Source organism: Lepidochelys kempii, chromosome 3 (genome assembly GCF_965140285.1).
Source record: "Lepidochelys kempii isolate rLepKem1 chromosome 3, rLepKem1.hap1, whole genome shotgun sequence".
In the NCBI taxonomy this organism is placed as follows: Eukaryota; Metazoa; Chordata; order Testudines; family Cheloniidae; genus Lepidochelys; species Lepidochelys kempii.
The window spans coordinates 160,784,638-160,798,078 of record NC_136382.1 but is presented as its reverse complement, the minus strand read 5'-3'; the positions used below and the strand labels follow the sequence as shown (position 1 = coordinate 160,798,078).

The 13,441-nt window shown below is 40.8% G+C and overlaps 1 protein-coding gene and 1 long non-coding RNA gene across 5 annotated transcripts in view; both read right to left on the bottom strand.

Annotated features, from left to right (window-relative positions):
* SUSD4 (sushi domain containing 4) overlaps positions 1-13,441 on the bottom strand; it is a 182,320-nt gene that overhangs the window by 91,980 nt on the left and 76,899 nt on the right. The gene's annotated exons all lie outside the window — the stretch shown is intronic.
* Positions 3,642-6,633, bottom strand: LOC140909464 (uncharacterized). The gene is made up of 3 exons (XR_012158226.2): positions 6,206-6,633; positions 4,881-4,914; positions 3,642-3,989 (listed from the first exon to the last, which is right to left on the bottom strand). It is a non-coding gene; the product is annotated as an uncharacterized LOC140909464 (long non-coding RNA).

Here is a 13,441-nt window from a genome sequence, read left to right as displayed (position 1 = left end):
AATTTGGCAGCTCTACAGCCTTCTGAACTGCCCTAGCCAAATGCAAGGTCCTTCAGAATGAAAGCAGGAAAGCTTCAGCCTAGGTCCTGGTGAACACAGAGGGAAAAACTGAACTTTGGGTTAAATTTGTAAAAATGCCTAAGTGACTCAGGAGCCGAAGATCTATTTTCAAAAGTCACATAGGCATTTAGGCTCCTAAGTCTTACTGAAAGTCAACATGACTTAGGTACTAAGGCCCAGATCCACACAGGAACTTAGGTGTTGCAATGCCAACAACTATTGCAGTATGTGGATTGGGCCTCACCGAAAAGATAAGTGGGGAAATGCTGTTCTTCACCTGCTTTGAGGATCCCACTGGGTGTCAGACATCCAGAACCTAGAGCAAGGCAGCATTTTGCATGCCCAGAGACAGAAATTTAGGAGGTGTCTAGGGAACTTTTACAGCAAAAATTGAGACACTGGCTGAGATCAGGCAGCAGCTCAGCAGGGGTTTTGTGGTCACAGTGGCATTTACTTAGGCAGCTAACTCCCTTTGTGGATCTGGTCCCAAGTGCACAGGTCAATGCTGAATAAAGTCACTTAGGGTATGTCTACACTGCAAAAAAACAAAACAAAACAAAACAAAAAAGAAAGAAACCATGGCAGCAAGTCTCAGAGACTGGGCCTACAGACTCAGGCTCATATTACAGCACCAAAAATAGCTATGTAGACTTTCTGGGCAGGCTCTGAAGCCTGAAAGGTCTACATGGCTATTTTTAGTGCAAGCCTGAGTCTTTAGGCCCAGGCGCCAAGGCTTGCTGCGATGAGGTTTTTGTTTTGGCAGTGTGGACATACCCACATGTACTTTTAAAATGTTAAACCTTTGATCTTTTTTCCAAGTCCAATATTTTCTCCACTGACTTTTGTTGATTTCTGCCATCATAGTGTAACAGCAACAGACCCCGGTTGTTGGCGGGATCGAACCTGGGGCCTCTGAAACTCAGTGTATGAGTCCCTATTGCATGAGCTAAAAGCCACATGTCTCTTAGCCAAGGCTGCAGCAGACTCATTAATCTCTAATTGGGCTAGATGCCACTAGAGGGGGACAGAGCACCATGCCAAGCTGGCATGGGTTACAATAGCTCCTCTTTAAAATGGAAACGAGAACTGCTTAAGACAGCTGCAGCAGCACGGGACTACTGGAACCTTTCCTCTGGCCTCTACATTGGCTTCTTATAGACTTCAAGATCTCAGTCCTTATCTTTAAAGAGCTCCATAGCCTGTGGCCGTGATATCTAGAACACCGACTGAAGCTTCAGGACAAAGACTATGGTTGACAACTTCGCTCCTCTGGCACAATGGAACTCTCTACAATAAGAGTAAAGCTCATTTGTGCGGGACACAGAACTTCCAGGGTGGACCGAGACTGTGGAATGAATTCCCAAAGGAACACAAACCTGCCAACTTTCGTTCCAAATGTGAGGCACATTTCTTAGACCTTGCCTTCTCTAATGAACACATGTAGCAACAGATATATTTATTAAACACTACCAAAACAAGACACTCCACACTCTCTAGGGAGAAGAGAAGAGAACAAACATGTGACAGATGTGTAGTCACACTGCTTAATGCACTACTGGAAGGAGTTCAGATACTATGGTGATGAGTGTGGTAGAAGAGCAGCAGCTGCAGCAGATGACACACAGAATGGATTTCCATCTTGAACGGTTCCTTCCATCCTTTCTTCCTTTGGCAATAGTCAGTATGGGACGGTTTAGACTTCTTAAATCCCTCAGAACTGCATCTTCCAACTTCACTCATGGTTGGCCCCATGCTCTACTTCCCTCAATCTCAGCTCCATAAATCTTCTGTAAAAGCATACCTTCTTCTGCACATTGGACATGACCCCCCCAATGCAGTCATCTTGATCTCAACTGATGCAAGATTGCAACTCACTGGGATCGTTTCAGTATCTCCCGATTTGTGACAAAATCAGTTGGTCAGTAGTCTCTCCAAGACAGACAGTATTATCCACATACTTGAGATCTTTAAAATTTCACACCCCATACTTTGGCCTCAATCAGTTTTGTCATCAGACAGTCTATTAAAATATTTAAAAAACATAGGTGACAACACATCCCTGGTGTACTCCTGATCCTACTGAAAACCAGTCGATAATACAACCATTGACCCTTACGCAGCTGAAAGTACCATGGTACAGTTCCTCCCCTCCGCATACTAAGTCCTCAGACACCACACATTGGCCTAGCAGTATCCACAGTGCTGATAAATGCACAGACCCAAAAATCGGCAGTAAAGTCTATAAATGCAACGTTAACTTCCTTTTGTTGCTCTAAATGTTGTTCAATAACATTCCGCAAAAAGGTTTTTTTTTCCTCTCCTGCTGGTAATAGCTCACCTTACCTAATCACTCTCATTACAGCGTGTATGGTAACACTCATTGTTTCATGTTCTCTGTGTATATAAAATCCCTCTACTGTATTTTCCACTGCATGCATCCGATGAAGTGAGCTGTAGCTCACGAAAGCTTATGCTCATATAAATTGGTTAGTCTCTAAGGTGCCACAAGTACTCCTGTTCTTTTTGCGGATACAGACTAACACGGCTGCTACTCTGAAACCTGACAATATTTCAGTCGATTCAGTAGTATGGTATTTACAGTAATATCTGAGGCTGATAGCAGGGTTTATTCCCTTGTAACTTGCGCAAGCTGATTACTCTCCTTTTTGAAACAAGGGATGATGCAGCCCCTTTTCCAACCTTCTAGAATGTGACCAGTTTCCTCAAACTTTTAAGACAACTGTATGAAACCAGTTAACTAAATCTGGGCACCCACTCTTTAGCATTCTGATGAAATATGGTCATGACAAGATACTTTATCATCATTTCTTCTAATGTCACTGGAATGTTTTCTGCTGGGTTCATTTTTGGATTAAGTTGTAATTTTCAATCTTGGTGAGGGATCAGTTCATTAATTAAAAAAAAAAATGCTCAGGCCAAAGCTCAAGTTGTGCATCGATAACCTGGTGGTATTCTCCATTTTTATCCTTAACTGGAGGAAGCCACAGAAATGGACATCTCAAACACACATTTCTGATCATGTCTTTCAGAGGCTTCCTCAATGCACTATGCCATACTATTCCACCATTGATTATGATTGTTCCAACAGGCCGCCTTGAGTGTGAAATTCCCCAGGGTACTATCTGGACAGATGGACAACTGTGTCACCTCAAATCACCAACCTGGGATGTCTTTTACACTGCTTCGCTGTGAAAGCAACTACTCCTGGTCCTGTTCTCACACAGCCACTAACATGCAAAGTCATTCCCTCCTGAACTGAAAGAGTGTTATACCTAACCACTCAAATTACATTACAGGGCAACACTAGCAAATTTCCAGTCTCAGACTTGTCCCCAGAAATGTGCGTCTTGCACTGCCCAGCTCTTTTATTCTGTGCAGTACACGCTCCTAGAAAGTCTGTCATTTCATTAATAGAAAATGATATGCACAAAACTTCCAAATGGATGTTCCAAAACACTACAATCCAAGCACACTAGTTTACATAAAACAAGTTTATTAACCACAGAAAGAAAGTTTTTACGTGATTACAAGTAAAGAGGCATTAAAGTCAGAATTGGTTTCAAAGAAAATAAAAGATAAAACACCACTAATATCTAACTTGGCAAACTAAATGAATTAAAAGCAAAGGTTTTTCTCACCACATGGTTTTTGCTGTCTTTACTGGCTGAAAGCCTCCCAGCAGGACCTCTCCCCCAGTTCAGGGTTTTTTTAGGTATTGTTGCTGCCGAGAGAGGAGAAGAGTGGAGGAGAACAGTAATCTGTGTTGAGTGTCCTTTATTCTTATACCTTTCTCTTCTCTTTAAGGATTGACCCCAGCTGGGGTACAGGTGACACAGCCAGTCTGTCACATGGGAAACCCCAACCGTTACATTGCCCAAAATGTAAATGTCTTGTTCACACTCTTCTTCCTGCCAAAGAATGACTATTTACCTAGGTGATAGTCTACTTGATTATGCTGACATCTGGCTGAGGTGCTGGCTAACCTTTTGTCCCCAAGGAACTTGTTTGGGCTGCTTTTCTAAACTTGGAGCATGTCTCAACAATGTCATACAGTATAATCTTATAACTTTATATACAATGTTGCTACACACATTTTACCAGGACAATAATGTTTAGTAGATTATGAGTTTTCAAATGATAGTTCACAAGGTGTACTTTGTACTTTATCGTTTTGTAAAAAGGGTGAACATAAGAGTACAGACACACTCAGTTAAGACATTTCTGTTACTCTATTGCCCATTTCCTTCTCTCTTCACTGACTTGACTCAGAACTTCCAATCCATTCTGAACTGCTCTTCTTCCCACCCCACGCACAGTACAAAAACTTGAACAGAATAGACTAGAATAATAATGGCTGTTCAAACTTCACTGGGAGAAGTAATGAGAATGCTAGTATGAATATTAACTTAAATGTATGTTAAATATAATGCAACTTGCCAGGGCTATGAGTGCTTTAGCAGACCACTAAAGTGCTTTCAGAACCAGTATAATTTTCCAAACTCTGGTCTTGGATCAGTGACCACAAAGAGAAAAAATTGACCCCGATCTATTTATTTTAGCATCATTACACAAATTTTGACCCCTGAAATTATTATTTGGAATAAACTTTCAAAATGGGAACTGAGAAAAGAAAGGATTCAACCTATTGCAATGTTTGCTATATTGCTACTGTAGGTACATTCCTGCCTCTGCTACTCCTACTTTGTTTTCAGGTACTACAGCAGCTCAAGTTTCTAAGTCTTGATCCTTGAGAACCATAAAAAGTACCTTTTGCAAAAAAATACCAACAGATCACCTACCAACTTCACTGAGCCATTCTTTCAAGGACTGACACTGTAATAAGAAAAAATTGAACAGCTATTAGTACATCCTGAAAAAGTTTGATTAAAGAGGGAGCTGTGGAGTTAAAAACATCAGTGGTGGCTGATCATCCTTAGGAAACAACAGCTGGTGTGGCAAGACAAGTAAAGCCCTCGGACCAACTGTCTTCTCTTTAGAGCTAAAAATAATAGTGACTCATGTCAGCACCAAACTGCTGCTGTTTAGCTTTACAAATCCTGGGCAATCAAGCCTAGATATGCAGAATCATTCCCTTACAAATATACAGTATGATAGTGAGAACATGAACATTTTTAAAAGAGGCATCTATTGACCCTTAGATTCAAATATCAGCGTCCAGGTATAGCATCTTGCCCACCAGATAAACCTGGTCTAAATGCCAACTTGAGTCAGGTAAGACAAACACGCCCAGACCTACTCACCACCTGGGAAGCAAAGCTACACCCGAACCTTTGGACATTTTTATCACTAAGATAAATGTCCCATTTCACCTCCTGTGACAGAATCTGTCAGTCATTTATATTTCATGGCAAAGGAAACATTTGAAAAAGGTTTTAAAAAGAGGCCTGGATAATCTGGAGATAGCCAGACTAAATGATCTGAGAAATGCTATACCTGAGTTTGGTAGCTGAGCAGGCTGCATTAATACTAAGCATTGTTATAAGGACCTTACCCCATCCTCATATAATCTTCTGGGGAAGGTACCAACCCTAACTGTGTGTTTTATATTCAAATAACAGTTTTGGAAAATAACCTTGTGACCCCCCTGCAACTCCCTTTTGGGTCAGAACCTCCAATTTGAGAAATGCTGGTCTCCCCCATGAAATCGATACAGTATAGGGTAAAAGCACACAAAAGGCCAGATTTCACAGTTCGTATGACCGGGGTCCCGGGGAGCCAACTGAGGTCACTCAATTAGGGTAAACTGCAAAGAATGGGGCAGACAATCCCCAAAGCTGGTGGATATTCCAATACTTAGATTTACCACGCCAGCACAAAACAGCTTCTATAATACCTCACTAGTTACCCAGAAGCCAACAACCCAGCCTTAGGCCTCCACCCAGATACCCAAGTCAAATATGATGAGGATTATTGAAAATCCTATTCATCATATACAAGAGTTCTATCAATCCCAGAGGATCAGACACATTACCTCCCAGAATTAATGAATATTTCAAATTTTACCCAAATACACACTTACAGCCAATTCTTATTAACTAAACTAAAAATTATTAAAAAAAAAAAAAAGGAAAGAGTGTATTGGTTAAAAGATCAGTATACATACAGACACGAGTACAGTTCTTGAGATTTAGATTCATAGTATAGATGGTAAGCTTTGTAGTTGCAAAGAGTTCTTTCATAATTAGTCCATGGGTTATTGTCCAATGATCATATTCAGGATGTTCCAGCTTTGGACTGGAGATCTCAATCTTAGGCTTAAGCTTCCCCTGCATGAAACAGATCTGAGATAAAAAGGATCAGGATCCCAGACATTCCTCCTTAACAGCTCAGAGTCCTTAGGCGAGCAATAGGCAATTATGGATACTTTGAACCAGACCTATTTCCTAAGCATCACCAGTAATTAGCGACACAAATTAACATAAGGCAATTTATCCATTAGGCAGTCTATCACAAACTTTAAAGAGACATATAGACAATGACATTATTTCACAAAAGATTCATCTAAATGTTAGTATTACCAAATACGTTTTGATCTTTGAATCAACAGCTATAATGACAGACAGGAACTGTCTGTTTACATGGCTAACATTTAACAAAATATGAGTACACACAGAAATTAGAGGTGATACTAATTGGAACAATATAGGTTTGCATTTCAAAGTTCTAGCCTATCTACCATAGAATGGTCCTAATTACCATTTCTATACTTTTCTATCAGGTCTCTAAAGGTTGAATCTGGGTCATTTATCCTGCTTAACCCTTTCTGGCGATGCGTCACACTTTGTATAAGAATCATTGCAATTATACAACAGTGGTAGCAACAATAATTTGCATGGTCATATTTTAATTAGATAACTTCACAGTCCATGATGCGTTTTTCCATGACCATGAATTTGGTAAGGCCCTACCTATACCTAAGGCTATGGCTACACTACAGCTGAAGTGTGAATTAGCCTCCCCCCAGCAACAAAATTTATGCCAATTTAAGCACTGGTGTGACAGCGCTATGTCGGTGGGAGAGCTTTTCCTGCCAACATACCTACTGTCGCTCAGGGGGACTGGATTAATTAAGCTGACGGGAGAGCTCTCTCCCATCAGCTTAGAACAGCTACATTAGAGAGCTTACAGCTAAATGAAGAGGAGCCGGCTTCTATGGGATTTTGCAAACTACTGAAATGAGGTATGTTATGCAGTTTCTTTTATTTTCATCTATTTTAAATGACATTTTAATCCTATTTTCTATTTTTAATAAATCTTGTTTCCAATAAAACTTCTACTATGTGAGTGTTTCACACAAGCTGCCTCTAAAAGGCAGAAAAGGTCTTCAGTCTCTAAGGGAAGCAAAGAAGGCAAAAAGGAGTTTCTGGAACCTAATCCCCCAATAAGGTGTGCTGCAAAGGAGTAGGATAGGGTGCCCAAGGGGAGAAGTGTAAGAACCCAAAGATGATTTCACTTACATTTAAAAATAACTGGCTAGGCTTGGGGCCAACCTTCCCAGTGAAGTTCCTCTCTCATCTTTTAGTCCTTCCACAGTGCCAGGCAGGTTTATTCAAGGAAGACAAAACAGACTGGAAGATTTCATTCTGCTACACAGGAGCAGTTCTTCAAGTTGCAAAAACAATGCTACAAAAGTCAGGGATTTACCAGATTGAGATAGGGAAGTGGAGTCAAAATAATATGCTCAGAAAGACAGCTTTAACATCACCTTATGAAGTGGGGAAGCAAGTAAATCTCTGTCTACTCTGATCAGACTGCTGAGGAATGGTATCCCTGAATCACAATCTCATTGTTTGGCTTATTATATAAATACTTCACATAGCGCCAACTCTTGTGCAATTTGGATAAGGTCTGACACTTAGAATGAAGTCTTTTGAGTGCTATCTGGTAGTCTTCGCAGACAGCACATAAGATCCAAATTTGCCCTTGCAGCCCTCAGCTATGATAGTAGTTCTCGTAATCCTAGGCTTCTCAACCAGAGGGGAGGTCACTGTGATGCAAGCCATTGAGAGTGAGGAAAGAACACTTGCAGGGGAATGGAAAGATGATCAGTAGGAAAATCCCCAAACCCTATTCCAAAAATTAATTTAAAAAAAGTGACAAAAACCAACGTATAGTTTTCAGTTTAACATATACAACATGGGGCCATTTACTGAAGGGTTACTAAATCTACGAAGTTGTGGTTCAGCTGCCTGAAATGTTTTAGTTTTGCATTTCAAAAGAAATATTGTGACCACATGATCACCAGAATAAAAAGCTACAAAAAATACCACTACATATCGAACAAAAGCTTTTTATAATGTGCCTTGTTTGCTACAGTGGCAAGGTTATTTTTTCTCCCCATCCAATCAACTTCAGAAATTAAGTTGAGAATAACGAACCTATACAATTACTACAAACATCAGATGGTAGACTGCTTGGTGACATCTAGTACCTACTGCTTTAAAGTTTCTTTGGCATAATAAGATCATGCTTTAGACCATATTTAGAACAATGTCGTAAAAAAATGAAGACTTTTTAAAGCACATTTCTAAGAGAATATGATTCTCAGATCTGAGATGCTAATGTACCATGGGAAAAAAAATAGTTAATATAATCCAGAGCTAATTTATAATATTATATAGTAAACAGCGTGCTCTTGACTTAATTTTTTACACTGTATTAATACTGAACAGTGATTTTACTATCTTTTATAAACCATATATTTTAAATAACTTTTTACCTTCATTTATTGGTTGATACCCTTACCGACCAAGGCTGACTGATGATATTTTTGAACACCATGGATTTACTTGTTCTATCCAGAGGATTTTCCAGAGAATCCATTAGGGGAATTGAGTAAAACTTTCACACACAGAGAACCTGGATTTGGAAACTGCATGGATCAATAGCATCCAAAACAGATTTCACATCAAATCAAGTCTCTGTAAATAGGTATTTTTCAGCCTATTTGTGACATCCCTCTTCCCCCACCCCCCCAATGAGCCCAATTTATCTGATCTATTTCTCTTTCATTTGGAATCTATTTGAGGAAATAAAGTGCTGTGTATTACATAAAAATTAAATGGATATGCCAAGCCCAGTGCTCCTCTCCATCACCCACACAGACAGCACTCCAATAGAAACGTTGAACACAATGCCCATCCCTCACCGCTCTGCTGCTCTCCTCTTTTTCTTCCTCCCTAGCCTTACTAAAGCAGCTTAATTTACTTGAAGATAACCTTGAAATGACTGCTAATGAGAGCAGCAAATTTTTTCCAACTCCCACATTGTTTATTATTTTACTTTCATGGCAAGTGCGCATGCATGCATGTGCACATAAGATTAAGACTAACGTGCACGCACATGTACGTAAAATATGTGTATGTAATTATTAGTCTCTCTCTTTCTCCACATCCGTCTCCTCATCTGTGTGCCCACTTATTTAGTTTCTTCCTCCTAAATCCTTCACAGTTAGTACAAAGCAGCATGTCCGGTGATAAAGAGCCCAGCTCCTCTGAGGTGCTGAATGTGACAGACTGGGGGTGGGGGGTACGTCTGTGTGTCAAACCATAAACTTTCCATTTTGTTTTGTGAATGCCATTGTCAACTGTAACCTTCATTGTGACTCTCACTTTTGATTGTACTAGGGTGACCAGACAGCAAATGTAAAAAATCGGGACGGGGTGGGGGGTAATAGGCGCCTATATAAGAAAAAGACCCAAAAATCGGGACATCTGGTCACCCTAAATTGTACTCACCATGCTGGAATAAGATATCCAGTTTATATTCAAAAATCAGCGTGGCCCTGACACAGCCAGTCTCTTCTGAACAGTGTCCTGCTCATGAAGGGGTGTGGGACACTTTGGAGAGAACTAACAGTGAGAAAGCCATCAAGGATCATTAATGGTGACTGACTCTTCTCTTCTGGAACCATGGGTTTTCTACTGGTAGGGCCACTGATTTTTGAATGACTCCTTGCCATGAAGTGCTGTACTCTGGAATTTCCCCAGCTGAAGCACATGGGAAAAAGCGTGACAGACTGTTTTAAAAGGTGAGTGTTTCTCTGAGCAGGGAGCCAGATCACAGATACATGCAAGAAGGCCAGGCTAAGGAGAGAGAAGGCTGGTGGAAGGGCCATCTAGCCTATGAACCCATACCAAACCCAGGACTCACAAGAGTGGCAAGATCACACTAAAGGGGCTGCATACTCAGGATTGTGTGGTTTTCCAAAGATTTGTAACTATCAAGTGTTTCAAGAAAAAAAGTACCTGTGATTTTAAGCAATTCCCTTGCTAAGTCTGCGTTCCATGTGCCTGCCATTGTTGTCCCTGAAAGGGTTAATCGAGAAGCTCAGAGTGCCCAGACCCAGAGTCAGGTGGACTCGGAGGGAGCGTGCATAAGCTACCATGGGCTCAGGAGGGCTGGTTCCAAGGTTTAAGGTAGCCAGCACAGCAGAGCACCATATCTCAAGAAAGGGGTACAGATGTGAGGTCTACACCTGGGAGCATGCCATAGCGTATGTCTACACTGCAATAAAACACCTGTGGCTAGCCCATGTCCGCTGACTGGCTCGCAAGGGCTCAGCCTGGGGCAAGGGGTGTGATAAAATTGCAGTGTAGACATTTGGTGTCCTTCCAGAGGGGGAGTGGGCAAGTTTCTGACACTGAGCACCTTCTGAGAGGTACTGAGAGCCCTCAACAGGAGGGATAGATGCTGAAAATTTTGCAAGATAAGGGCAATAGCCTGTGCATTCCTACATTTACTGTTTCCCCATAATGATAGTCATTATTTTGTTGTATTTCCCCTTGTGTTCTCATGTTACCATCTTTAAGGTTAAAGCAGCAATTAGTTCCAATTAAGCTATTTTAAAATGCACTCATAATTCCAATTTATGTGCAACCAAATTAACTACAATTTATTTTCCTTTTGGAGTGGGTCATTTGTATATTCTCTGAACTGTGTGGTATTCATACAATATCTTTAAAAATATTGTAGCAATTGTGTGAGAGATGTGATGCAGAGAAATATGCCTGTTCCACCCATAAGTACCATGCTTCCTGAATACTAATTAGTATTACAAAAACATTGGTGTAGCACTGTAAGTTTACACAGATCTTTAAAAACCATACGTAAAAAGGCACATTCCTTGCCATGAAGTGCTTACAATCAGGGGGTCTGACGCTGAACTTATGTTGAGTACCATTTTCTCAAGTGATTAGTTCCATTGACTTCACCACCATTACAAACCCACTATTCTTGATTAGACTGCAAGCTCCCAATACACCTCTACGTCCTTCACATTTTGTCCCCACCTAGAAATGCTCCAGACACCTTTCTAATACACTTCTAGCATAGCTCCAGACTATTGCATGACAAACATTCCTAGATAATAACCACCTCCATTTTAGACAGAGAAGGAGCTAAGGCACAAGGACATTAATTAGTAACTACCTCCAGAAATTCTGGTGTACAATGCTTGCCAAGGATGTCTATACATAAAAGCCAGTTCACCTGTGGTCCAGTCTATTATCTTAGCCACAGGACCATCCGTTTTTTCCCCTGCAGCCTCATTCATTACACAGAAATGCCATCATGTGAAACTATTTACTATGCAAATTCATCAGTGTGTTTCACAGTGCCTTTCAGAGGTCAGTATGCAGGAGTAGCCTCTTTGTACAGACAGCATAGGAAAATTAGGCCAAATACGTATACTTAGTGAGAGGCACCAGCCTACGGGGATAAGGGTTGGCTGTGGCATACAAGGGACCTGGTTCTATTCCTGGCTCTGCCTTGCAGAATCTCTGCCAGCCCCCTGACCTAGCCAGGCCAATCTGTCTCTTTTGATCGCTGTTGGGGAGGATACATAATCTAGCTTTAAAACAAACTTAGCGGTGACCTCAAAAAAAACAAACAGAAATTTCATCACCTTAATGACTCCTTCATGGGTTGGCAGCAAGGTTTGAATACAGAACTTTTAGATCCATACCACAGACCTCTGCCACTTGAACGAACACTTTGCCAGCGAGTTACAAAACTATTTGTTAGACAGCAGTAGAATATTGGGAATCAGGTTTCTTTCTGTTCCTGATCTTGTGAATGAAGTGTAATCTAGTGGTTAGAGCAGGCAGTATAGTCAAGAACACATACTTAGCACATTCATTCTGAAAGGCGATATAGCTAAACAAATGAAACTTGTTTGCCACATTATTCCCAGTTCTCTCTTTCATTACAGTATCTGTAAAATTCAGGAAAAGATACCCCTATTTAGAAGGCAGGAAGGTATGTGTCTTTATACAACAAGTTGTCAAGTATATACAAACGCTAGTGTCAATCAGTGAAAGAGATGAGACTAGAACCCATGGTCGACACACTCTCCCCCCCACACACAGTATACTGGAGAGCCTAGGTGTTGAGTTTGCACAGTCTCCTCAACACTGCATTTTAATCACTCTAATTCCAAAAACAAGGTCTGAAAAACCTTTTTAGATTTCATAGATCTTCTTTTCAGTTCTTTGTCTGAGACCTCAGCAAAGGGAATCCAGCTTCATGTGTCTCCTGCATCTGGCTTTTTCCCCTGCATATGTGTGCAAAACAACATTAGAAGAATTTAGCATCTTTGTAAACAACTCATTGTTGGGTTGCAGTACTTCAGGATCCCCTTGATCATAATAATGTAAGAATGGCCCTACTGGGTCAGACCAAAGGTCCACCTAGCTCAGTATCCTGTCTTCCAACATGGCCAGTGCCAGAGGGAATGAACAGAACTGGTAATCATCAAGTGATCCATCCCCTATCGCTCATTCCCAGTTTCTGGCAAACAGAGGCTAGGGACATCATTCCTGCCCATCCTGGCTAATAGCCATTGATGGACCTGTCCTCCATGAATTTATCTAGTTCTTTTTTGAATCCTGTTATGGTCTTGGCTTCACAACATCCTCTGGCAAGGAGTTCCACAGGTTGACTCTGCGTTGTGTGAAGAAATACTTCCTTTTGTTTGTTTTAAACCTGCTGTCTATTAATTTCATTTGGTGACCCCTAGTTCTTGTGTTATGAGAAGTAGTAAATATCACTTCCTTATCTACTTTCTCTATACCAGTCATGATTTTATAGACCTCAATCATATCTCCCCTTAGCGGTCTCTTTTCCAAGCTGAAAAGTCCCAGTCTTGTTTATTAATCTCTCCTCATACAGAAGCCGTTCCACATCCCTAACCATTTTTGTTGCCCTTTTCTGACCTTTTCCAATTCCAATATATCTTTTTTGAGATAGGACGACCGCATCTGCACACAGTAGTCAAGATGTGGGCATACCATGGATTTATATAGAGGCAACATGATACTTTCTGTCCTATTATCTATCC